Raw genomic sequence first — 26,891 nt, 5'->3', positions numbered from 1 at the left:
AGAGGAGAAGGCGGGGAAGTGAAGGCTGAGGGGAGATGCTGCCAGCCACCACCATGAGAGAAAAGACATAAGGTACTGGTAAGCCACGAGCCATGTGGCAAAGTATAGATTAATAGAAATGGGCTAAATATAAGAGTAAGAGCTAGACAATGGTAGGCCTGAGCTAATGGCCAAGCAGTTTAAATAATATGAATGTCTGTGTGTTTATTTTATAAGTGGGTTGTTGGACTAATAGGGCTTGGCGGGGGCTGGAGAGAAGCTCTCCAACTACACCTGACACCCAATCCACGGGCACCAGGCACTGCACCTGACCCACTCTGTGGGCACCCTGCACTGCACCTGACCCACTCCGCAGGTACCCTGCACTGCACCTGACCCACTCTGTGGACACCCTGCACTGCACCTGACCCACTCTGTGGACACCCTGCACTGCACCTGACCCACTCCGTGGGCACCCTGCACTGCACCTGACACCCAATCCGCGGGCACCCTGCACTGTACCTGACCCACTCCATGGGCACCCTGCACTGCACCTGACAACACAGATTCCCCATCTCACAGGGACAACTCAGTCAGGGCCAGCACTGCACTGTGTACCTTGGGCGCTCTGGGCCATGTTACCTAGTGCCCATCTTCACGGGAACTCTGCACTGTCAGAGAGAGCTAAGTTCAGGCACACGTGCATGGTGTTCATCCCCGCGATCCATAAATAGCTTCCAAATCAAACATTTAGGCCGTTTTCATCAACTTAGTCTGGAATGTAGGCTGCTCTGAACAGTTATCAAAACTGTTTACTTAGGACAACCTCATCCACTAATCAGCTGGTTTTGACGTAAAACCACTATATGGATGAATCAGTAAAGAGACGAGCCAGTGAAGTCTCTCCCTCTGTCCAGGCTCCTTTTCTATCTTTTAAGTAAACTGAGTCCTGTCTGATGAAAAATGAACACAGGAGCAAGGAAATGAGTTTCAATTTTCAGACTTCTCTGTAAACCACCTCAGCTGGAATCCCACTGCCACAAGTCGCCAAGTGCACCTGGATTCCTGGGGCCACTTCTGCTGACACGCTTAGAGACCGGGTCACATGGCCAAGCACCAAGACTTTCCTGGGCTCATGCCCTGTGTAGCAGAGGTGTATCTAGGGGATGGCTCCTTGCAAAGAAAGTGCTAGAAGATCAGAGACAGATGCTGCCCTGCCTTACTTACATTCTGTGGGATACTGGACACACCTGGAAAGCACAGGTTGTGGAACTGAGGTATGCCAACTCTCGAACTGCAGAGAAAGCCATAGGGGACATACACTAGACAGCCCTAGCTTGCCTCAGTCTTCTGCTGGAAAATGGTCTGAGGTCTTGAAGAGGTGAAAGGATGTCTAAAGATCATGTTCGAAATAACCCAGAAGAGGCCACACTTATTAGAAATGAGTCTACATCTATCCTACATTCCTAACCAATTATTTTAGGGTGTGTGTGCACACATGGATGAAGTCAGTTCTTGCCTTCCAGTGTGCACTTTCAGCACATGAGCTCAGGCCACAACTCACACAGCAGGTAGCTTTGCCCACTGAGCCATCTCACCAGCCCTTTGGAGGCATTTTAATTTTTAAAGCTCTGTTTGTGTAAATGTCGTGTCTTCTTTCCGGAGGAAGGAACAAATAAAGACGCACCTCTGTGGAGGCCCGTTAATAATCAGCTGCCATCGCTGGAGTTCAAATTGCTAAGACAATGTGTGCTCACTCCACTAAGCCCTAATAGCAACCTACTTTACGACAATGAACAACTATGTATACTGTGAGGTCTCCCTGAAGACAGCCTATGACCACAGAGTACACAGCACAGACAAGACAGGCAGTGTTCAGATCACTGCAGCTTCTATACATACATGACCTCCCACACCCTTCAAGCTCACGGGGGAAGAAGCAGTCACTATTCCCACTGTCCCTGCTTCGAACAGAGAAACCCGTGAACAAAACATCAGCACAAGTTTAAAATGTGCACCTCCAACGACACTGCACATTCCTGTGTTCAGAAAACTTGCGAGGTCTAGTATTTGGACCAGTAGTTCTAGTAGATGCTATCCAACCACTCATGTCTGTAAAGTGCTATAAAGTCCCACAAACAACACTCTCAATAAGAAATAATCCTTGGCGATCAGAATTGCCACACCAGGTCTAACAGAAAACTGTTGAAACCATGGGGGAAGCTTCCCATATTACAGTCCATCTCCCTACCTCACCCTATCTCATATGTATACACATATATATGATTATGAACGGATCCACAGGTAACTGGGTGCATATGAAACATAAACAACCACAATAAAGCTCCAGCTGTACAGCAGGCACATGAACACTGAGTGGTCTATGGTAAGATCGGTCTCTCCAGTCACTGAATAAATGGTGTTTGGTTCTGTTAATCAGTTGGTTCTGTAAAATTCAAAACTCTTGTAATGGGATACATAATTGCTGCCCTCCATAGCCCCTCTGTAGCCTGTGCCTCAACCTACCTGGCACTCGCCTCTGAAGCCCACACCACGGAAGACACTTCAGCCTATGAATCGGCTCTCTGGCAGGTTCTCCAAGGCCCAGTGGCCTCTGGGCAGCCACAGGCCACACTGCTCTGGAGAACTGAGCCAGCTGCTTCTGTTTTATCAAAGCCCAGGCTGCACAGATGGGAGACCATTCTCAACACCTCCCGCCTCAGAGGGTGTGGCCCCGGTGTTAGCCTTCAGTCCTTCTGTTCTCAGAGTGCTTTTCTGATAAGGGGAACAAACAGAGACCTAGCAAGAGGCAGGCATAAGAAGACTCACCCTGGGACAATTCTGAGGACAAATGAACCCCTGTGACAGACAAAAGCTAGGAAGGTAACGGGACAGCAATTTGCTTCCTACGCTTTATTCTGATTAGGAAATGCTAATGAGTGGTTAATGTATAACAATTTTATTATACTTTTGTTTCTTGTGACCCTGAAAAAATTTAGAAGGAAACATAGTGTCTGTCATATTCCTAACAGATTGCCCAGTAAAGGCTGCTGGAGCATGAGCTTGCAAAGGGAAGTATCTGTTCCAGGTAAAGTTATACCAGAAAAAACCCACAGAATTCAAAACTGAGCTATAAACTGAGTACAGTGTCTAGTTATAGATTGTGATGGTTGTTATAAACTATATAAAAAGTATACACTATCATATACTGTACATAAAATGTTTCCACTGGAAAGAAAATTAAACTAAATTAGATGCTACAGTCATGGTTATTGCTCATGCTATTCATTAGTTTGTTGATTTTTTAAAATATTGTTTTCTTTACTATTAAATTAGGATTGCAACATTTTTGCATATCTTTGGCTAATTTTCAAAATTAAGAATTTTAATATGCACATACACTCGAGCAAACACATTCCTGCAAAGTAAATTAAGGTGTACAATAAAGAGCAGACTACAAACACTTCATTTAATTCCAACAGAACTTTTGAAGTGCCTCAAATTAGGACATAATCAGAACACAGAGAATTTATTAGTATACTTATGTTCATAAAAGTACTAGGTCCAGGAACTCCTAATTAAAATAAATGAAAAATAAGTACCCAACACAGTATTCATCAACACACCCTTCTGAGTTATTGAAATTCAAGAAAGATATGATACACCACTGTGGACTGTACCTAAAACATGTCTTTAATTCTAAGTTGATACAATTTGGTGGCCAATCCTGCATAAACATAAACATACAGATTCATCTCTATTTGCTAGTGGAAATCATAAAAGCTGGCAAAGACAGTAAATACGTAGGACCACCCTGTAAGGGTGGCAGTTCTGCATCCATCCGGCCTATTGGCTACACACTGGTGGGCGACTTACTAACTCTTAGAGCCCAGATGAAACAAAACTATGGCAGAAACGTCAGGAGGAATAAATGACTTGACAGACACCACATGCATGCAAGAGCACCTGGCTCCCAAGTAAGGCCGGCCACAGCAACATGACTACTACTCTGGGTGTAATCACTGATCATTGTGCCTATGAACGATGACGAGCCATGAAAAGCCACTGATGACACATAATTATGGTTAGCAAGTACAACAGAACAAAAACCTAAAACAAAAATTAAAGTCTTCATGGGCAAGAATGTTACTCAGTAGTAGATTACTTGCCAAATGTGCACATGGCCTTTGGTGTGATGCCTATTGTAATACATACACACACTGACTGTACAATTCACTATAGACTCTTTTTTAAAATTTATTTATTTTGCTGGGTGGTGGTGGCACACGCCTTTAATCCTAGCACTCGGGAGGCAGAGGATCTTTGTGAGTTCAAGGCCAGCCTGGTCTACAGAGCGAGATCCAGGAAAGGCACAAAGCTACACAGAGAAACCCCATCTCGAAAAACAAAACAAACAAACAAAAATATTTATTTTTATTTTATGTACATCAGTGTCTTGCATACATGTATGTCTGTGTGGGGTTGTTGGGTCCTGGAGTTACAGACAGTTGTGAGATGCCATGTGGGTACTGGGAACTGAACCCAAGTCCTCTAGAAGAGTAATCAGTGCTCTTGACTACTGAACCATCTCTCCAGCCCCTAATCTAGACTCTTAAGGACAAATTTCTACTCTTCTCTCTAGTCCCAAAAGAAGCAACTGTATGATTGACATGGTGTTACAAGCACCATAAGTACACCGAATTAGCCTTAAAACTCATCATGTGAGAAACTTCATGGGTGTGTTGGCAGTATAGTGGAGAGCTGCCTTCCAAGGAGTTTTACATTATTCATTCAAAGTTGTTTTTTAAATCACATTATTTGGTAAGAATTATACCAAAGGGATAAACAACATCCAGAGATGTGTCTGATTAAGTATCAGAGGGTTGCTCCTCCCTACCCTTCCTCATGGCAGCCATGGAGGACTGCTCTCAGATGAGGGAGAATCAAGGAGCCAGCTCTGAGGCTACTGTGAGTGGCTTCTTACTGGGCCACTTGTGTGCGCATGCCTATGCAGGTCCCATGTCATTTCTCCGTCAGCGTGCAACGTGCAGCACTGTCTCCACATGACGGGGGAAGAAGCGGGGCTGGAAATTTGCAGTCACTGGGCTAGCCTCAGGTACACAGCTATACACGCACACTGGGGAGAAATGAAAATGTGTGAGCCCGGAGGCGTTCATCCACGGCACTTCACTAACGATAAAACTAGAGTTTCAATTCACTCACAGTACGTGTGTCACACAGGCAGTGTGCTTCCCTAACTTTCAGCTGCAGACAAGGAACACGAATTATCTAGAGCTATTAAAATGTATCATCTCCCCTCCTGCCTGGGATGCTCACTCCACCTTGACCAGGACAGAGGAGAACACCAGCATCTCAGCTGAACAACTTTTCCCATCAGTGACTAGCAGAGGACCAGGAGGACAGGGAAGCAGTGTGCAGACATGATCTTGAGGGGCCTGCTGAGCACAAGGAGAGAGGAAGGTGGAAAAGCAACAAGAGTAATAAGGTTGCTGGTCGCAGTGATGCATGTACTCAGGAAACAGGGATTGTAAAATCAGGGCCCAGCGCCCGCTACAAAGCAAGTTCAAAGAGCCTTACCTTACACAGCAAGACCTTATCTCAAAACCAAAAATGAATAATGATAAAATATGATAAACCAAGGTCAAGGAAAGTTAAATCCGAAGAGGAGTTGAAAGAACATGAGGAAATTCCAGTTTCCATGTTCTGAGGACAAAAGGGCGCAGGCACATGGACAGACAAAGTGGGGCAGTGAGAGTGTGAGCCTACAACAGAATACATCAGCTCCCTGTGGCTCCTGCATGGCCATGGGCCCAAGGTTCTGGAGCAGGACACATGGCAGAAGCCTCGGGAATCCTGCTTCATTTGACAGCACCTGTGTCTTGTGGGAAGAACAAGGGATGACTACTGTGACTAATGCCTGCTGTTCTCCAATGAGGGACAGTACTGACCATTAAGGACCAGGCCAGCTCCAAATACAGAGGACTAAAGCCCTCAGAAACATAACCCCATGTGATGGTTCACCATGCACAAGTGTGTGAGGTGACGCGGGCACATTTAACCACTCTCCTGAAACAGCGCCAACCTGATTGTGCTGGATGAGGCAAACAGTTGTATTCAGACACACGGGAAGTGAAACACCAGGGCTGGTGGGCAACAGACCTCCTGGAGTCTTCCTAAGTATCTCCACTACAGCCTACTTTTCCTACAAACAAGCGCTTTGCTCTACTAGACTAGGCAACATGCCAGGGTCATGAAAGGATGGGACACCCTTCTGTCCTTTGTCCCTTCTCAACAAGTATCATGCACACCATGAGCACCCAATGTGTGTAAAAGAAGACACCAAAAGTGAGTCACCTCCCTTGAAGCCACAGACATTCTCCTCCCGCATCCCACAAAGTCAGCCATGTTAACAAAGCCATGCCCCAACAGTGAGTGTTCCAGCATACCTGCGCCCTGTGGCATCCTGAGCTGTTACCCCCTTCACTCTTCAAGCCTTCAGGGGCTGACCAGCAAGGCTATCTACTGTAAACCCCTGAGCAATAATCCCTCTACTGCTAGCCATAAAATGTTGAAAAGTCAGAATTTCCCACATACCGGATTTACTTTGAGCAGGTCATTCATGTCTACAAACATTAATCATTTGGGATAAAATTGGCTAAGCAGGCTTTGGCCACTTCCACAATTGTCTATCATCCTCCAATATACTCAACACTCTCTCATCAGCTATAGATTAATTACATTAATATCACGATTTTTTAACTTTAAAAGAATTTTTTTAGTACATGTACCATTCAACTCAAAGGAAAAAGATCACGACAACAACAACAACAAATCCTAGACTCAAGAAAGATACTCTGGCTGGGCAGTGATGGCACACCTTTAATCCCAGCACTGGGGAGGCAGAGAGGCGGATCTCTGTGAGTTCGAGGACAGCCTGGTCTACAGAGTGAGTTCGAGGCCAGTTAGGACTACAGAAAGAAACTTTGTCTCGAAAGAACCAGACAAAGAAAGAGGTGCATAAGGTGGGGGGGGGGGGGGGGGTGGGGCAAACAGACAAGGTAAACAGGGCTGATGCCGGCTTTCCTATATAACCAATGCTTAGACACCCCATATCTTGAACAAGGGCGAGAATGCATTATGTTTGCAAAGAGAATGGAAGACCTCAGAACGGGAGATACAATGATGTTGGGTGAACAGAAGAAACAGGAAGAGGAGACACATACACTGAACAGGTGCACTGTTCTGGAAAGCTCTTTGCAGGGGAAGCACAAACATGAACTGTGATTGCCTTTCTGCAACAGAAGACGGAAAGGTCCCTCTTTTATTTATTTATTGATTTTTAGTGTCTTTCAGAGTAGCTGATGCTGAACAGCCAGCTTGTCTCTGGGCTTTTGCTACTACTATGCCCCAAGTTAAATGTCCTTCAGAATAATAGCACTGGTCTTAAGTCCAGATAAGAACAGCACAGTGTATGGATCTAAACTCTTTAACTCCACAAGAGCATGCATTTATTGGCGGGCCACAGTGGCAGTGTTCTCAACACCTTGAGTTAATCTTAATGAGGACTTGGTGCCCTAGTCCCATTTTCAAATGTGAGGAAATGGAGATACAAAGAAATTCGACAACTCACCCAAGTGAGTGACGAGAAAGACAAATGCACACATCCAACTCCTGACCTGTATGTCTCTGTCTCTTATGCTAATGACTTCACTGTGAGGTGGTCTGTACTTGAGTATGTTTAACAGGGCCAGACAACCAATCTTGGAGATCTAACAGAATGACTGTATTAAACTAGCTGGAACTGAAATAAAGTTTGCACGTACAACTACTAAGGAAAAGTGTGTGACCTGTTCTGTTCCCTCTGTCGTTCCTCAGAATCCTGCAAAATAAAGACAAATGCCTTCCAGAAAAGGGGAAAACGGAACAACAACTGAGAAGAACAGAATGCAGATGCCTGTGACAGATGTTACATCTGAACACAACAGCAGTAGGGCGTGGTTCTCGGTGAGGCCAGAAGTGGGCAGCTCTGCCAACTGACCCCAGTGGAGCCAGGCCTGGCCAAGCCAGTCCCCAAGGGAGAACTGGACGGTGCCGCCAAGGGTTCTGCAGCAAGGTACAGGGGGGATGTTTGAGTTTTATTAACAATACAGTTCATGCTTTAAAAAGTATATGCAACTGAAGTCGGTATATATGAGAACGTTTAGCAGGACGGACTCAACCCTGAGCACTGCTCACAATCTAAAAGACATAATGGCATGAGACTCCGAATTGGAAGGGAACTGACCACAAATCCATGGCTGCATGGTGCCAGAGAGCTTCTGCAGCATGCCCAAGGCCCTGGGGCTGAACTGCGGCACCACGGTCAGTTACCGTAATACTGAAGCACCAGTTAGGCGAGGTCACCGCAGTTAATTAAAAGGCGGACGACCGTTAATATCAGTGTCTAAACGGGTCTGTCAAATGCGAGCACACAGCCTCACAATTAGTGTTTAGAAATGCACTTTGGTTTGGACATGGACACTTCCTTTGCATCAAGTTTCCTTGTACACACTTTGTGCAAATAACTGCATGCAGACTCGGCTTTGCTTTACTGACTGCATTTCTCCAGGCAGATTATTACATTGGTTTAGAAAGAGACAATACAGAAGAGTGCTGTCACCTTCCAATCATTTGAGTGATTTTACAGAATCACATTATAGCCTTACTTCTCTTGTCTTCAAGGGCATCTGTCAAAATGGAGTCACTCTTAGGAGCTACAGCCTTAAGGAATTTCAAAATATTCTAAAATACGTGGATGCTTTCTTCCCATAAAAACTTTTAAGAACGGTGACTGTTTAATACAAATCTGCTTTTATCTGGAGCACAGGACAAGGTTCCTAAATGACTCATATGTCTAACATTTTCTGAAACTACGATGTCTAAGGGAGTTACCTCCCATCACATTCTTTGAGGACACTAGTGAAGACTGTACATGATCAAAATGACAAGTGACTTAGGAAACAGAGGATTCAAATATATGAGCCAAAGGGAAGGGTCGGAAAAACAATGAAGGGCATTCCAGGGGGTGGCTAGCTGCATTTAAAGGTTAAAGGCCACTTGAAGTTGCATCATGGAGACTATGGAAATCAGAAGGGATGTCTCCTCAGGAAAACAGAAGTGAAAAATAAAACAGGCCTGACAGGTATGACAGTGTGGGAACCCTGCTGTGGAGGCAGTGGGAGGCAAGGGTGTCAGTCAGATAAACAAGGAAACACAGCACGTGAAAAAGGGGGGCCATTTCCAAGCCTGGGATGTCTGAAAGGTATTCCAGAAGGAGAACATAATTACAGTACAAAGCAATAAGTAACTGAGCATGCATTCTTTAAAAATCCAACCATGGAAGGAGTACTGTGGTCTCAAGTAGAGGCCACTTCACTGTCTCTCTTTTTTTTTGAGCTGAGGATCACTGTCTTTTTATCATCTACAAATTAGCTACACATTTCTAAATTTGGGGCTATTTCTGAAAACTCAGAGTGCATGAATTACAATTTATCCTGGGACATGTGCACTTCCTTTGTGTTTTCTAATGGTTGGTTCTGTACGCCTGATGTAAAGAAAAAAAAAAAATAGACCAGAAATACAAAGAGAGCAAGAAAATGTAATGTAAACCAAGAGCAGTAGCAATGAATTAAAGGCACACAGAAGTGTAAGGAATCCACTGACGAAACACCAGCGTTACTACCCACATGTTCAAATGTCTACCTTAAGCAGTTGTGAATGTAATATAAATTAACTCAGATTCAGCTTCTACAGGAAGAAAACAGTGTCTCATTGTTGGTTGTTTTTACTTACATCTTTCTTTTCCTGTTTTTTGTTTGCTTTTGATTTTGCTGTATGGCTGAGGTTGTATGTACAGGTGAGGTTGTCCTTAAATCCTGGCCTCGTGTGATATTCCTATCCGTGGTTCTGGGGCAGCAGATGACTGGCATACCCCATGCCCTCATCTAACACCATGCAAGAAGGGAGCACGGATGGGTACAATAAGGTACAGAGAGGAAAAGGATTCTAAGCAGCTTCATGGGCATGTGAGAAGAGCCAGGACCAGAGGGAAGTGGGGGTTGTGGAGGGGGTAGACTATCTAATGAAGAACAGGACCCAAAGTTGTTCCATGTTTGATGGAAACTCTAAACCCAGACATACAAAGGGTCAACAAAGTCAAAGGAAAAGGCAGGACAAGAACTACATCATCATCACATGCTCAGCACCAGCCAGAGAAAATCTGTGAAGAAAACAAACAACAAAACATAAAAAGCAACACAAATAAATGAAGCCTTCTCAGAAACAGAAAACCCACAAATCTGGTCAGCAGCTCCTAAAAACTAAAGGACAATGTTAGTCAAAAAAAAATGTCCAGTGAAAAGATCTTCTAAAAAGTAAGAAAGCACATACTTCATGTCAAAAACGCAAATGTTATTTCAAAAGCGAGGGTCCTGGCACTCGGGAGGCAGAGGCAGAAGGATCCCTGTGAGTTCTAGGCCAGCTAGAGCTGTTACAGAGAAACCCTGTCTTCAAAGTCTCGCTCTCCTAAGAAAGAAAACTTCAGCAAAATTAAGTGAGATTTTTGTTTGCTTTTTCTTCAAACAAGGCTTTTAAGACACAGGTGTCAGGTTTTCAAATGAGACTTATATTCATAAATGGAACTTGTGAACTTCAAAAACACAACATAAAACAATTCAGAAATGCCCCAAAGATCTGAGAAGATTTCCTACCAGAGGACAGCCACAGCCAGTGCTCACACTCCAAGGTGTCCCCATCACCAGTGACCAGAGAGGATGAATTAGAACCAGTCACCCCTCAGGACTGCAGTGCAGAAGCTACGTGCTGGGTGCTGGACAGCAGCCCTGCTGATGGGATTATAAATGGTAGCTGCTTTGTGAAGTAGGGAATTCTGCTCCTAGGTACCGAGCGACTGGAGAAACGAAACCATTTCATCTATAGAAGGACTTACATGTGCTCCTGGCAAAACCGTTCAGAACAGTCAAAGCGAGAAACAGTTCATACAAGAGACACGGTGGGTTTCACAACACACGAGAACAGTGAAAAGGAGAGGTGGGGGGCGGGTTACTCCACACCCAGTCCATCTCTGCAGAAGTGGAGTCATGACGTTGACAAGCAAGCTGTGCTGAGGAAAAATGTGTCTTAGGAATGGGTCACAGGCTGTAGCTAAGACAGCTCATGGTTCCAGGTCCCACAAAACTGAAACCAATCTGCCCATATCCAACAGGAAGGGGAAGACAGGAGTGCCTGTACTGGCCTTTGAGGTGGCTGAATTAAGTGCTGTGGCCATGTGCTTATGTGCAGGTGGTGGCGGAGTTACCACTTACGGTGTTTGGGTCAGCTGCTGTTGTCTAGGAAAAATTTACGTTTTCTACTTTCCAGTGTTAGGTGAGATTATGAGAGAACTATCTGACACAGGAGGAGCTCACACAAACATGGACCCTTCAAGATGAGCCACTGCAGAAAGTGGCCATAGTTTAACGAGGACAAAATGAAGTAACATGCATTTCAAAACAGCTAGGAGCTAGGCTATGAAGGCATGGAGAGCACTGGAGGAAACGGGTATGTTAGTGACTGGGTTAACTGTGGCTTGGTAAAAACAGATGGAAACAGGGTTGGGGGTTTAGCTCAGTGGTAGAGCGCTTGCCTAGCAAGTGCAAGGGCCTGAGTTCGAGCCTCAGCTCCAAAAAAAACCAAAATCAAACAAAAAACAAACAAACCAAAAAACAGAAAAAAAAAAAAAACCCAAAAGGACAGAAACAGAGCACTGAACCCAGAAATATACACGATTGTTATAGCAGTTTTTAAAAATACAGGAAGAGTCACTAAGAGACAGAGGAAGGGATCTTGGCAGAGGCTCACTGTCGAGACACTGGTGCTTCGGTTCCAAACCATTACAACACCTTTTTCTGTTTCCTAGTATTTATAAAAGCTATACATATGCTATCAAGTATGTAATAGTATTATGTCTTAAAACCTGTGCATGCCTTAATTACTTTATTGCTAAAAATGCTTAAGATCAAAATATAAATAACACTATTTTGATAATAATTCGGTTTTTACAAATTCAGTATGCTGCAAGAAGAGGCGTCAGTAATACTTCCCTTATGAGAAGCAGGAATAATGAGCCTAACCTCACGTGGTTTTGCTTGTACGCAGTTTATAAAGCGGGCACTCCCAGAAGAGCACACGTTTCAGATTCAGTGCACCAGCCAGGCTGAGGCCGTTCGGCTCACTTCTTCACTCTGATTATTAAAACTATAGAACGCACAGCCACATGCCTAAAATGTATGCACAATAAAAACTCAAAATCCAAAATCACATTACTTTTCACTTCGTTCCCTTGATATTTTTTCCTCTCTCCTAAAATTCTGGGCACTGGCGATCTCTGAATGAATAAAATTATGTTCTCAAGAAAGGTGCCTGCTGGGAAATCACACCTCAATTAGCACAGTGTGATGCTGCAGAGAAATGTTCCACAAGGAAACTTCGCAGTGAGGCAACGTGTATGCAGGTCATATAAAAATGAACTGGAACAATCTAGAAGTTCCGGGGCAGGAAAACCCATAAAAAGCCAGATTTCAGGACTACTTCTGTAATCCCACCAATGCCCCCCTCCGGTGGCTGTGTGTGTGTGTGTGTGTGTGTGTGTGTGTGTGTGTGTGTAGGTGCATGCCTGCCTGTTGTCTGTCTGTCCAAACATGGTGCAGGCATGTCAAAGGTCAGAACAGCTTGGCAGCTGGTTGTTTCCTTCTCCTGTGAGGATTCTGGGGACTGAACTCCAGCCTTTAGGCTTGGTGGCAAGAGTCTCTCTTTACCCAAAGTGCCATCTCAATGGTTTCCTTTATTTTTTTTTTTTAAATCTAGAATGTCAGAAGTGGTTACAAGAAGAGTTGAATACAAATCCGATATTCTAAATATTGGAAATAAATTGGCAAATCAAACAGAATAAAAATAAGTGTGAGGAGGAGGAAGGAAGGTATCACCATTCATGTCAAAAACACCAAGTCTCATGGTTCCTGGCAGCAGGAGCGGTTTGGGAAGTTAAAAATGCAAACTAAACAGAACTTTGTTTCTTAATTCCATGTCCTTCTAGGTCTCTAGTTATGATGAAATTTCTGATACTAGGTTCCTTAGGATCAATGTGAAAACCATTTCACTGTCTAAATGTAAGAGATGTATTCAAGAACACGAGCAACTAGAAACAAATAACGTCACACATGCTCCTTAAATGCATTTGAAAACAATTATCGGCAAGAGTGAGAATCAGGGGGGGCCAGAGACAATTGGGTTTCAGCTTTAGGATGGGCCTCAGGAGCTGTGTTTGTTTACCCCCGTTCTGCAGAAGCTAGTGCAGCAGCAGAGGCCTTCCATGACCTGTGCTGTCGATCAGCCTGCCCTTGCCACAATTAGCTGTTTAAATACAGTCACGCCTCAGTCTTGTGATTACAGCAGTCACATTATAAGTACACAGCAGCCAGGCCTAACTGGTGGCTACCATGTTGTAGAGCATACATTCTCAGAGTAACAGGCCTAGCTGGTAGCTACGATACTGTTCTAGTCAGAGTTCTCTACTCTCTACAGGAAAAGAACTGAGATTGTGTGTGTGAACATATTATATACGATATATTCATATTTACTGGAGGGGCTTACAGGCCGTGCTCCAGCTAGTCCAACAAGTGCTGTCTGCCAATGTAAAGTCCACGAATCCTGCAGTGTTCAGTCCACAAGGCTGGCTGTCTTGGCTGGTCTTCAGCATACGCTGGAGTACAGAAGAAATGGATTCTAATGCCAGTGAAGGAACGGACTTGCTAGGGAGTCAGGATAAGTAAGCAAAGTGACAGCTTCCTCTTCCATGTCCTTTATGTGGGCTGCCACCAGGAAGTGTGGTCCAGATTTAAGGGGGGGGGGTCTTCCCACTTCAACTGATTCAATTAAGAAAAACTCCCTCACAGGCATACCCATACCCCTTGGTTTTCTGTTAATCCAGACACAGTCAGGCTGACAAGCAAAGATAGCCCATCAGAAGTATAGCACATTGCCTCAGACTGCCGCTTTTCAACAGCAAGACGGAATGGGAGGGAGGATGCCATTACACATGGCCAAAGTCAATTACAATGTCTACAGTCTATCACATAGCATAATGTGAGACACACTGGCCTAATGTGTTAGCCATTATCAAAGCGGCACTAACACCAAGTATCACGCTGATATGGTTATTTTAAATTTCTTTCTCTCACAGGAAACAAAACACAAAGAATCTAAAACTTTCCTTTTTTAAACAGAGAAAAATGTCTACCAAAATTCCAAGGCTAACTCCTTCGGCCTGACATTTGTTGGAGGATAGTTGTTTCAAAGAAAGGTCACCGGGCAATGCAGTCAGCCCCTTTCTAATGGCAGCCGGCTCCACAGGCTAGCTGCACTGGCTCATAAGGAGACTCCTGTCATTCTTGAGCTCACTTGAACCCCCAGATTAACAAGGAGAGCGCACGTGTCCAACTGAAAAGGGCAGGCAGAGATGGCCTCCAGTTTGTGTAAATTACTGGACAAGAGGCCCTGCAGGCCAGAGCTGGGACCACAAAGCACAACGCACACAGCTGTGTACATGCTAAAACTCTAATCTTCCATGTGCACCAAGGACACACTAAGGACACATGATGTCACTAGACAAACATTCTTAAGGGTGACCGGCTCAATTTTCTGCCCAGAAAAGCACAGCAGTGGACAGCGGTCCAGAGATGAGGTGGCCACTCGGGCCAGCCCTCTTCGGGGGTTTCTGTTCCTCACAAAACAAAGTGAATCTAAACAACACTTCCTTTCTGATTTCTCAATGTCTGTCCTTGACACACCAGAAATGTTCAATAAACCTTCAAGAACTGCTGTTGTTGGTCACACATAATTAGCTAAAATTCCTTCTAAATTTAGGCACTTTAGTTTTCATTTAGGCATTCTGGGAGAGATCTCATATCATGAGACAAAATGTTGTAACTTTCATGTATTGTTTAAAGTCTTTTAAGACACAGAACCATGTGAACTAGGAAATATAGTCTTCTGAGTTGATCCTACTCTACAGTAGAGTCCCAGCTGTTATCTCCCACTCACATCTGGAGTTCTGACAGGTCCTATAACTATGTTCGGATGTTGCCTGTGATTAAGATATTTTACATGGCAAAGGTTAAAGGACTTTGCAGATGTAACTAAGGCCCCTAATCACGTGGCTCTCAGCTAATCCAAGGGGAAATGGTTCTACGTCGTCCTGGCCTAATTAGGAGAGCTACGTCAAGAGAGTCAGAAGAGTGGCTGGTCAGCGTGAAGACAGCAGGCTACAGGAGCTGTGCAGCCACCAGGGAATGAGCAGGCCCCAGGCTCACGTCAGATCACAGTCCAGGCCTTAAGGGCAGCTGATATTGACACTTCATATAGAGTATCACTAGGGCACAATTCTATTCGCCACCATGGATCTGGGAAGAACCAGAGAAAACCAGGTCCAGCACTTGATGGTGACTCTCCAGGCACAGCATCAAGTACTGTAACTAGAGTGTCTAATAGCACACAGAGGGCAGCTGGGCACCGCAGGGCAAGCGGGTAACGCCAACACTGAGCGAGCTGGAGAAGAACACAAGTTCCACCAGGCCAACCTGAGATGTCTCAAAAAAACAAAGCAAAACAAGGACTGGAGATGTAGATCAGGACACTCGCCTAACTTGTGCAAGGGCCTGATCCCCAGTACATCACATCTACCCCAACAACACACGTAAGAGCTGAGGGTCGGTCAACACAGCAACAAGCCAGGAGGAGCCAAGTGGCCAGTGAAGCTGATCCTTAGTAATTCAACATCAATTTCTATATTCGGTAGCTCCTTGGCAGTGCAAGGAGGGAACACCAGTTTTCTTTACCAGAAGCTCTGGCTTGGAATTGGGTTGTCTGATGATAGTTGACACAAGAAGGTCTCACAGAATAAACCAAACCAAAGCATTGAGCTTTGGCAACTAGACTCAGCATCTTCTTCACACAACAGGAGTTGTGGCGTGGGCTTCCTAAGTGCCTGTTCTGATGAGTGCTGTAGATGAAAGTTCTCCTGGCCAAATGACCTGCATGTGTGAGGTCATTCATAAAGTCCATCCACTCAGGGGCTGGGAAGAAAACGTTAGACTAGGCTAACAGACTCATTCAGAGTGGAGATTTGTGTCCAGACATAGTATTTCTAGGTAATTTTGTTGGCACACACAGACAAACCTGCTGAGATATGAATGGTGAAGTATGTTTTTGCTCGGTCTGCTCATGAAATAATTTATTAATGAATCTGATTGCTTAAGTTCATCTCTAAGCTGCATCTGAGGAATCTGGAATATACTCTGTAGAAATGTGCTAACCGGAAGTAAACTCCTCAACCTAGGGAAAGCTCTCCTCATAAGGAGACTGACTGATGGGAAGCTAATGCACTTTGCAGCAATGTTCTCCTGGGGACACGTGTGTACCTTTTTCACGTCTGCCCAGCTGCCGGGTCCATAAACAAGAGATCTGCCAGGGTCAGCCTCCTTCACTGCAGGAGTCAGCACTAAACTCCAAGACAGAGTATTCATGACCAAAAGACAGGCCACCACTTGCCAAGACTCTGCAAGTGCACCATGTCCCCATCACTGGCAAATCAACACATGCGCAAAAGGTGATAAACTCCTCCATTCACTCAGCCACAAGTGGTGGTGTGGGATTCAAGCTTAGACCCCCGAAGTGACTACATCTTTATAATCACTAGAGTGGTAAGAATGTCAAGACTCTAGGACCGACTATATTCACCCAGGATTTTACCCTAAGGCTCCACAGCTCTGATTTATGGTCTTTAAGTACAAATGTTTCAACACTCTTAACTTCCCACATTCCCTTAACTGTATAAACTAAAAGCAAAATATCCAATACTAATCTTGACTTGTAATAAGCAGCAATAAAAACTGAATCCTGGGCAAACAGTAAGCATTTTCTATCAGTGGTTTAATTGCCAGGAAATCTGCAGCAGTGGAGATGTCCAGAGTCTAGGAAGGTGTGAGCAGGGTGAAGGAGTGTGATGGGGAGACACTTCAGGTGTGGTGTGGTGGGTATTGTGTTCCCTGAAATATTGTGTGTTCCCCAAAATAAACATATCTGGGGGTCAGAGAACAGACAGCCACTAGAACAGAGCCAGAAATGGTGGCTAGAAAATGGGGAGAGTAAGCCATAATAGAAGTTGGGCAATGGTGGTGCACGCCTTTAATCCCAGCACTTGGGAGGCAGAGCTAGCCGGATCTCTGAGTTCAAGGCCACTTTAGAAACAGCTAAGCATGGTGACCCACGCCTTTAATCCCAGGGAGTGGGGGCAGAAAGAAAAAGGTATATAAGGTGTGAGTGAGGACCAGGAACTAAAGAGGAAAAAGCATGTAGTTAGTTTAATCTTTGGAGCAACACAGTTCAGCTGAGACTCATGTGGAGGAGGACTCAGAAGCTTCCAGCCTGAGGAAACAGGATCACCTGAGGAACTAGCAAGGTGAGATAGCTGTGGCTTGTTCTGCTTCTCTGATCTTCCAGCATTCACCCCAATAACTGGCCTCGGGTTTGAGTTTTATTAATAAGACTCTTTAAGATTCATGTTACAGTGGCCACTGTTCGTGGTGCACACAGATCTGGACCCTCCCGCCCAGCAGCAGACTGGGAATGGAGCATGGAGAAGAACAGGGCACCTGTTCCCAGGACACAATGAGCAGGAAATAATTCAACGTCCAAAGCCTTACACAATGCTGAACTTTGCATACATCCACTGAAGAGATTTACTTAATAAGAAGAAAAATCAACGTTGAAAGCCAGGTTCCCATTGGATAGATCAATGTCCCTTGTCACTCTTATCTCCACCTTCAAAAGTACAGAACCTCTGGGATGGTTTGAATATGAAATGACCCCCAATGGGCCGTGTGCTTAAGGATTGGATCCCAGCTTGAGGCACTTCTCTGGGAGATTCTGGAAACTTTAGGAGAGAGGACCTAGCTGTGGGGGCAGGCCTCTAAGAGAGCCTGGGGGTGCATCTTGGGCCTGATCCCTTCTTTTGCTCTCTTTTCGCCATGGGGAAACAGCCCCACCATATCGAGCTGCCATGATGCTCTCTCTGTCCAAGAGCCACCAAAAGGAGTCTTTTTCTCCTAAGCCATTGTCTCAGGAGAGTAACAGCTATGCAAAGGTAACTCTACAACTACCTAAAAAGGCCCATGCAGTAAGTGTTTCAACTGCAGGTCTGTAAGGATATACTATTCCAACTAAATGATCAATTGAAACAATTCCAAACACAATCAGAAGAGTCTAAAACATACTGCATCATGGTAACAGCAAACCTAACAAAGCTCATGTCACAACAGCAATCCTGATTTTTAAATAGCAGGCAGAATATACAAGATCAATTAAAATCACTAGAGTACTGGAGTCATCTCCTGTCCCAAATGTGCACTATGTGCACACCCTCACCCCCACACACCCACACTTCTACTTCCTTATTCATCATTCAGAGCAATGAAAATCAGTCAAAAGAGGGAAGTACCAAGAGAAAAAAATTAATCCAAATTAATCATTAACCTGATGGGTGACAGCTAATTTATCTTCCTGACTTTTTCATACCTAACATTTAATTACATTTCTGTGGCGATTTGTATCTAATACCAGTGGCTATTCTTACCTAAAGGGAAAGTATGTGTCCACATACCTACACATATGTGTGTGTATATGCACATGTCTGTATAAGACTAATACATTCAGCATAGATCTAATGGTCAAACATTTGACAGATTTGGAGACTATCATGACTACATGCACATATACATATTTCTAAAAATGGCTGAGATAAAATTTCTAATCAAGACAAACAGGTAAGAAAAAACTATTCCCATTGACAAAGTCCAAAAGTAACTTTTAGTTCACATGCTCTGTTAAAGGAGCTGCTAACAGCACAGCAGGTGATCTGTGTGTGCTGGCCGTGTAGCGACCTTTCCCCTCAACTGAAACCACCGTCCTAAGCATCTCCACAACCCATGACTGGCCATCAAGTGCTGCTGCTGCTGCCGCAGAGCAGGGGACAGCAGTGACTGCTGTAAGCTGATGGAGAAATGGCCAACTGTGATGTGTGCAGCTGCGGGTCCCATTCCATTAACTAGAAGGAAACTGTCATCAGCCTCTGAACCTCCGAGAGAGGCCTCAGGAGCTCAGCCTATTGGAAGGCCAAGCTCAGCCAGTGTGCTGGTGTCTCACCAACAGCACATGCGATATAAACCAAGTCCAGAAATACTTGAAACCGCCTCCAGGAAATGAAAGCACGTACATACTGCCTACAAAATACAATTCTTAATACCTGGATATTCTCAGAACTTACTAACCATTAATAATTTTTCCAAGAACTACAATTGTAAATGTATATTTAAATATAACTTTTGAGACATGGTTTCTCTGTATAGCTTTGGCTGTCCTGGAACTCGCTTTGTAGACCAGGCTGGCCTCAAACTCAGAGATCCACCTGCCTCTGCCTCCCAAGTGCTGGGATTAATGGCATGTGCCACCATGCTGGGCTTAAATATAACCTTTTGACAATCAAGCTAATAATACAAAATAAAAACCGCCCTCTCAAAACTTAGCAAGCACTATTATACATTATATTCCAAGTATTTAAAGCCATATTTCATATAAAAGAGCTAGAAGACAGGTTAAATATAGTTATTCCTATTTGAATTGTGATTTACTTTTAACTAGGGGTTTTTTTCTTTTTGAGTTTTAAATTTAATGTAAGTTTAACCTATGTTTTACATAATGAACATGTCAACACAGAGATCTGGTTTATTCTATTAAATTCTACTACCCTAGAACACATAATAATCTACAGCCACTTTCTTCAAATGATAGTCACTTTCCACACCATTAAGGTGGTGAGAAGATTGCTCAGCCTGGATAAAACTGCTATAGAATAACATCCAATACGGGCTGAAAAAGGCAGGTTCCTCTGTTCGGGGGGAAACCTAGCCAGTCCAGACAAAATTTAGGAAGTGGACTAGCTGTGCAGCCCGGTCCAGAGAGGGCCTGGTGAGGTTGGAGCTGGAAACCACCACTGAATTATGTTACTACTTTGAACCTTGTCCCAGCTGTTTGGTGTCTGCCACATGGGGACCAGACTATGGAGGCTGCTGTATGTGCAAAGGAAAGTAACTGCTATGAAATATTCATTTGAAAAGTAATTAAGTCCTGCAGTTTAAAAGCTAACCTTTCACAACACAAAAATCATCACGCAGCCTGGAGATTAACACATTCGGATGGCCTCTGGTGCTTATTACAATTTATTTAGCACCTCATCTACATTGATACGTAGGTTGTTTATACAATTTTTCATTTCCTACAAGCTCAAATAAAGACAAATCAAGGGATGATTTTCTCCATATGCCCAAAGCAAAACCTTTACAGACCACACACACAGGACAAATAAAACATTAGTAAGTCTCCCTAAAATATTAATGTAAAAAGGAACCCTTCTGTGTAAGAAAAGCTGTACATCAACTGAGATGAAGCTGGCAAAAAGGTGGTCTATGGGCTAGAAAGAAGGCTCGCAGTGAAGATCACTTGGTGATCTTGCAGAAGACCTGAGTTCAGTTCCCAACACCCACATTAGGCAGCTTCCAACTACCCGTAACTCTAGCTCCAGGGGATTTGACACCCTCTTCTTGCCTCTGTGGGAACCTATACCCAAGTGTGCATAGATCCACACACATATACATAATAAAAATTAAATTAAATTTAAAAAATAGATGGTTTAATAATTATCTTCATTTTTATACATCAGTAATAATTCCAAACTTACAATTTTTAATCCAGAGACACATTCTATTGACTGAATACAAACAAAAATTATCTATCATTAAGAATTTCAAACAGTCTTGCTTCAGCAGCACATTACTAAAATTGGAACGATGCATAGAAGATTAGCATGGCCCCTGTGCAAGTATGACACCCAAATTCATGAAGTGTTCCATATTTAAAAACAAAAAAAATTTCAAACCATGTTTCTCTCAAATAGTCCCTACACAGAATATCAAATTAGCCTGTCTGACATCTCAGCACATAGACACAAAGATTTTTTTTTTTTTTTTTTTAAATAGGGGTAGGAGGAAAACTAGATAGATTTTTGGCCTCAAACACCACATGTGGCCATTAGCTTCATTTTGGCTCTGTCCAGGGGGCAGAGTGATCTGTAAGGTGTCAGCAGAGGACTTGACTAAATCCTCCAAAGGAGCCTGAGTGCTTGCTAATGGGAAGAGTGCAGAAGAGCCAACTCAGCACCCGGGACAAGGTCAGTCTGAGTCCCACACTGCTGATGTCATGGAAGGTCCTGAAGCTTCACAGCTCATCCACAGTGACTGTAGGTCGAGATAAGCTAATGGGATGGGCAGCTGAGTCCCTGAGTGCCAGGTGTGTGTGGGAAGCATCCTACAAGGCTGGCCAGGAAGCACTCATTCAGGCTACGGATAAAAGAGAAACTGCCCCACAGCTCCCTTCCCTAACCGGCAGCCATACTTGAACATGGAAGCAGAGGCTTCCAGAACCCACACTCAAGCCATGCACAGTTCACACCAGAGAATACAGTCAGTCCTGCTCAGGAGCCACCTCATAAGCAAATAAACATTTCTGTTTTATGAAATAAATATCGTTCAATTTCTGTAAAAAAGAATTTCAAATAAATATACTATGAGCAAAAGTTGTTTTCCCCCCTAAGGAGCCATTTTTTGTTCATAAAACAATTTTTTTTAAAGTAAAATTTGATTGTTCTTAGTAAACAAGACTGAAATTTTGTAAGAGAGTCCAGATACAATTCAAACAGTACATTCATATTCTCTTCTACAGGCTTACTCCATACGGGTACTATGCAGTCATTTAAAAGGACGATTAAAACTATGTTTGACAGCAGAGGATGCTAAAATTCCCAAGCAATAAAACAAACAGTATTTTTTTAAAAATCAGTTTTTCCAAAAGAGGCAGAAAATGTATAAATATATGCAGAGACAACTCAGGGATCATACAGAAAACAGTGATCCCAACTTTACAGTGACACATATGTCTGCACATACACAAACCACAGCCATTCTAAGGAGAAAACTAGGGCTCCTTCTGTTTCTCCAATCTACCCCCCTTACCTGTGCACAGGCCCTAGCACAATCTAAGGTGAGTCAGGAGTGCAAGCCCCTGAAACAGACAGAACCATGAAAATCAATTACACCTATAAACACAGAGTTCTGAAACAGTCTTTTCTAAAGAAAAGAATAAGAATAAAATTCAAACTTGGAAGCAATGAGGCTTTATTTCCAAGTTTTAGAAACATTAAAGAAAGCAAAGGGGCTTTACATCTGAAAGGAATTAATCTTTTCTAAAAACATGTTTGAATCTATGGATACATGCACTTAAGCATCACACAGAAGGCCAGAAAATGCACATGTATGTGTCAACTTCTAAAAATGTCCACATGCATACATACAGTTACTCTGAAAAAGCAGTCAGTCTGCTTTTGTTTCTCATTATAAAGAAGGGGCAAGCTCCGCCTTACCCAAATGAGGTCCCTGTGTTTTGGGAGGTATAAAACACAGATTTTCTTTTTAAAGATCATATTCCTAGGTAATAAGACACCAGTTCCCTTGCCTTGGGTGTCTATCTATTTCTACTTCAAAAAACAACCAAAAACCCTAGCTAGGTATCATTAGTCACAGGAAGCAGAAGGTGAGATCCATTGAACAGGGGTTTCATTCCTCGGGCCTAATCATCAAATGTTTTTAAGAATCATGTTCATCTTCTATCAAGTGATACCTCGTGTGGAGACAGGAGCCAAAATGCAGTAAAAGGCTGAGAACAGGTGCCTCTGTGGGGATCCAGAAGATGTCCTGGAGTACAGAGGTATCAGGTGGCATCTGTGGCCAGGATACCACTGCGCACGAAGTAGACTAGTCAAGTCAACGTCTTTCATTTTACTGTCCAAATCACACATGCCAAGTGTGAAGCCTCTTGTGCCCAAAATGCTGGAATGACATGCACAAATGGCTGGTCCCTACAGAGGACTTCGTGTAAATGAAAACTGGACTTTAGTATCTGGCTTCTACTGAATGGCCCAGTGTGCCAGGCACTCGGATGCAGTGCATGAGCATCATGGGTTCCAAACACACTGTGCTGTAACTTTTCTGCTGTGGTAAACAGCACAGGGCTCTTGTCAAAGCTAAGGGCTGGAGTTTGATGCGGCCTTCTGCCTTTCCTTTGAGAACACATGAATCTTCAGCTTGGTGACCAATGTCCCAACCTTACAGCTATTTTCCTTTCCTAACACAGGACAAAGGTGTGCTCTCTGTGAGCTCTTCAGTGGCACCATTGCTGCTTCAGTTCATAACATTCAGGAAGTCAGCTGCTTAGCAGAACCATTTCTCTAAACTCACGTCTTAAAAAGAACAGGAGAGTGTGTGTGCAATTCTAAGGAATTATGAGAGTGAGTGTGCAATTCTAAAGAAAGAACTGGAAAGTGTGTGTGCAATTCTAAGGAAAGAATGGGGCAGTGAGTGTGCAATTCTAAGGAAAGATGGGAGAGTGAGTGTGCAATTCTAAGGAAAGATGGGAGAGTGAGTGTGCAACTCTAAGGAAAGATGGGAGAGTGAGTGTGCAATTCTAAGGAAAGATGGGAGAGTGAGTGTGCAACTCTAAGGAAAGATGGGAGAGTGAGTGTGCAATTCTAAGGAAAGATGGGAGAGTGAGTGTGCAACTCTAAGGAAAGATGGGAGAGTGAGTGTGCAATTCTAAGGAAAGATGGGAGAGTGAGTGTGCAATTCTAAGGAAAGATGGGAGAGTGAGTGTGCAACTGTAAGGAAAGATGGGAGAGTGAGTGTGCAACTCTAAGGCGTTTAGCTAAATATGAATGCCATTTTACTTATTTCTTTTTGGGGTTCTTGCAAAGAGTAATTTGAGGGTTTGTCCCACTTGACAAGTCCCCCCTCTAAGTAATGCAATACAGGGATTAGCAATGAAATGTTGCTTTGCTTCTTAAGTTGTTAGCACGCAGCTGTACTGTGGTACTCTAGACAACATCTAACCAGACTCCTGCAGAGGAAAAACATTTGTTCACAAACATAAATAGCAGTTTTTAAAGGCATCACTTTGTCAATAAAGTTTGTGTACATTATTTCTTGTTGTTTGAACTAACACAATCACCAAAATGAAACCACACTTTTTGGTTTATCATAAACCACAGTGCACAATTTCAAGAACAGAATCTATGTATCAGCACTCAGAGGATTACTATGAGTCAACAAACGGCATCCTTCACACAGACACCATACCACACAGGTACAGAGCTTGACTCACTGTCAAAACCAGACATTTCCAGGTTGTTAAAGAAAGAAAATGAGAAATGGTGTAAAGCAAGTGAAATGTTGGTTTTAAAGATAACCACATCAGTAGTTTAGAATGTGTAGAATGTTCTGGGTGAGATCAGGGGTGGACAAGCTTCTAAGATCTTTCTGAATGAAAACTTGAACAGGCAACAAACTCAGGCAGCCACAGGAGACCTAAGAGGCTTGGAATGCAGACCTCTGTGGCCACAAAGGAAGAAAAGTATGGTGGTACACATGGCAGTCACTTACTCTGGGGAGGCAGTGAAGGATGTTTACCAAACTAACTGTGTATGTAGAAGGACTTTGATGCACAGAAGTCGTCAGATAATTTACCCTACAAATGTCACTTTTTCTGATAGAGGTTCATCAAACTAAGTACTGCTGACCTTTATTGCAACTGTTTAGTAGTGAGAGGCTGCACCCACTCCTTCAGGAGACAATTAGGGTCAAGCTGTGCAGAGCCTTACGCTCCAGCCTCCATGCTGGGCCCTCCACGTGTAGACCACCAAGCACGGTGCTGCACCTAGTGATGGAGGATGGGTATATTTGGGGCTGCAACTTCCTTCGTGGGTCCCAGCATCTCATCTAGTAACTTCCTCATTATCTTAACAGAAGTGCGCTAATTAAAGTCTTTGGGGCTGATGTTTAGACTGAGGCACACTAAGTGGTGAGTGGTTTTACTTAACTGAAAAATCCCAAATAAGAAGCAGGTAGGAGCTGGGAAGGGACTTGCTCATTTCCCGCTCACCTCAGAGTACTCTGCTTCATTAGCAGCTAACTCCCAGGCTTCCTGACCTCATCTTCTCCTGTGCAGTTCCACTAGCTGGACGACAATAATGCACTGGGCTTAGTAGCGCTTTTTAAAACCGAAATTATCCAAATAATTGAAGAAAAAGAAAGTTAGGGTACAATTAAAACTGGAAATTATTCAAAAGCAATGCTGGAGATGTTCAGAGAACATTGAAATGAGACAAATACATCATTACAGTATTATATATAATGTATAATATAATGATGTACATTATTACAAAATGTAGTTGCCAAAAAGTGCGTCCCTATCTGAGGGACTCTGCCACTCTCCACACTAGGAATGTATCCATCCTAACAACACACCACAAAGGCTCAGGAGTTGCTTGACAAACGAACTCAACTCTCCTCGCTTCGTAAATAAAGGGAGATGGGGTTAGAAACGGAATGAATAGGAGCATCTAGCAACAATAAGCCATCCATTTGTGCACCATGGAACCAAGGAGATATAGAGAAACTTATTTCACATTTCTGTGTTTTTCTTCTCTCTGACGGGGAAGGAGCTTAGCAATAAAAAGATGTGACTTCCTGCTATCACACACCAGCCAGATAGGCTCTGTAGAGCATGGTGAACTGCAGCACATGGAAATGAGTGTCCACAAGCCCACATGGAATTTGGGGGGACAACAGTCAAATTGGAAATGCTGAGGCATACCTTCAAACTACCCATCCACATTGTTTCCAATACAAAACACAGTGGTTGGAAAGTCCGAACATTCAGGACACTTGAGCAGTGAGCCAGGAGACTGCTCTGACACAGGGGAAGGCAGCAGCCTGCAGCATCCCCAGGAGAGTCGAGCTCAGCTGTGAGGGAGGCGAGGTGAGCCACACAGCAGCTTCATTAGTAGCACCTGCTCCATCCAATCTCTCCTTCCAAGTGGCCAGCAAAGAGGAATGGTGCCCTAAAAGTCGGGGACTTAAAAGTTCCTATGCCTTGTACACCAGGCTGGCCTTTAACTCAGAGATCCTCCTGCCTCTGTCTCCTGAGTGCCCAGGATTAAAGGCTAGTACTCCCACTGCCCTTGTAGCCCAACTGTCACCGGACACATATTATCCAGCAACTGACTGGAGCAGATGCAGAGACCCAGAGCCAAACACTAGGTGGAGCCAGGGGAATACCACAAAAAAGGGAGAGGAAGGACTGTAGGATCCAGAGGGGTCGAGGACACCCCAAGAACAAACACTGCCCACAGAAAGAACTAAGCTGGCTTAGATAGGGGCTCATGGAGACTGAAGCTACCCCACATGGGACTGAGCTAGGTCCTCTGCACATATGTTAATGGTTGTGTAGATGGGGTTCTTGTGGGGCTCCTAAGAGTGGGAGTGGGCTGTCTCTGACTCTTTTGCCTGTTCTTGGGGCCCTTTTCCTCCTGCCGGGTTACCTAGGACAGTCCTTGATATGAGATTTGTGCCTAGTCTTATTGTAACTTGTTATGCTGTGTTCAGTTGATATCCTTGGAAGGTCTTTTTTTTTGGGGGGGGGAGAAGATGGGGGGAGAAGAGAAGGGGTGGGGCTGGGAGAAGTGGAGGGAGAGTAAACTATTGTCAAGATATAATATGTGAGAAAAGAACGGAGGAAAAATTAAAATAAAAGCAAAGTCTATATTTAAAAAAATCCTGTGTCACCTGCTCTCAAGC

At 43.8% G+C, this 26,891-nt stretch overlaps 1 protein-coding gene and 1 non-coding gene across 5 annotated transcripts in view; one reads left to right on the top strand and one right to left on the bottom strand.

Moving 5' to 3' along the window:
• The window catches only part of Arid1b (AT-rich interaction domain 1B), a 369,773-nt gene that overhangs the window by 187,255 nt on the left and 155,627 nt on the right, over positions 1-26,891 (bottom strand). The gene's annotated exons all lie outside the window — the stretch shown is intronic.
• Positions 20,962-21,065, top strand: LOC118570741. Its single transcript, XR_004943235.1, has one exon. It is a non-coding gene; the product is annotated as a U6 spliceosomal RNA (small nuclear RNA).

The sequence above is a fragment of the Onychomys torridus genome, chromosome 19 (genome assembly GCF_903995425.1).
Source record: "Onychomys torridus chromosome 19, mOncTor1.1, whole genome shotgun sequence".
Lineage (NCBI taxonomy): Eukaryota > Metazoa > Chordata > Mammalia > Rodentia > Cricetidae > Onychomys > Onychomys torridus.
Note: the sequence above shows the minus strand (reverse complement) of the source record. Positions and strands in the feature narration are given on the sequence as shown.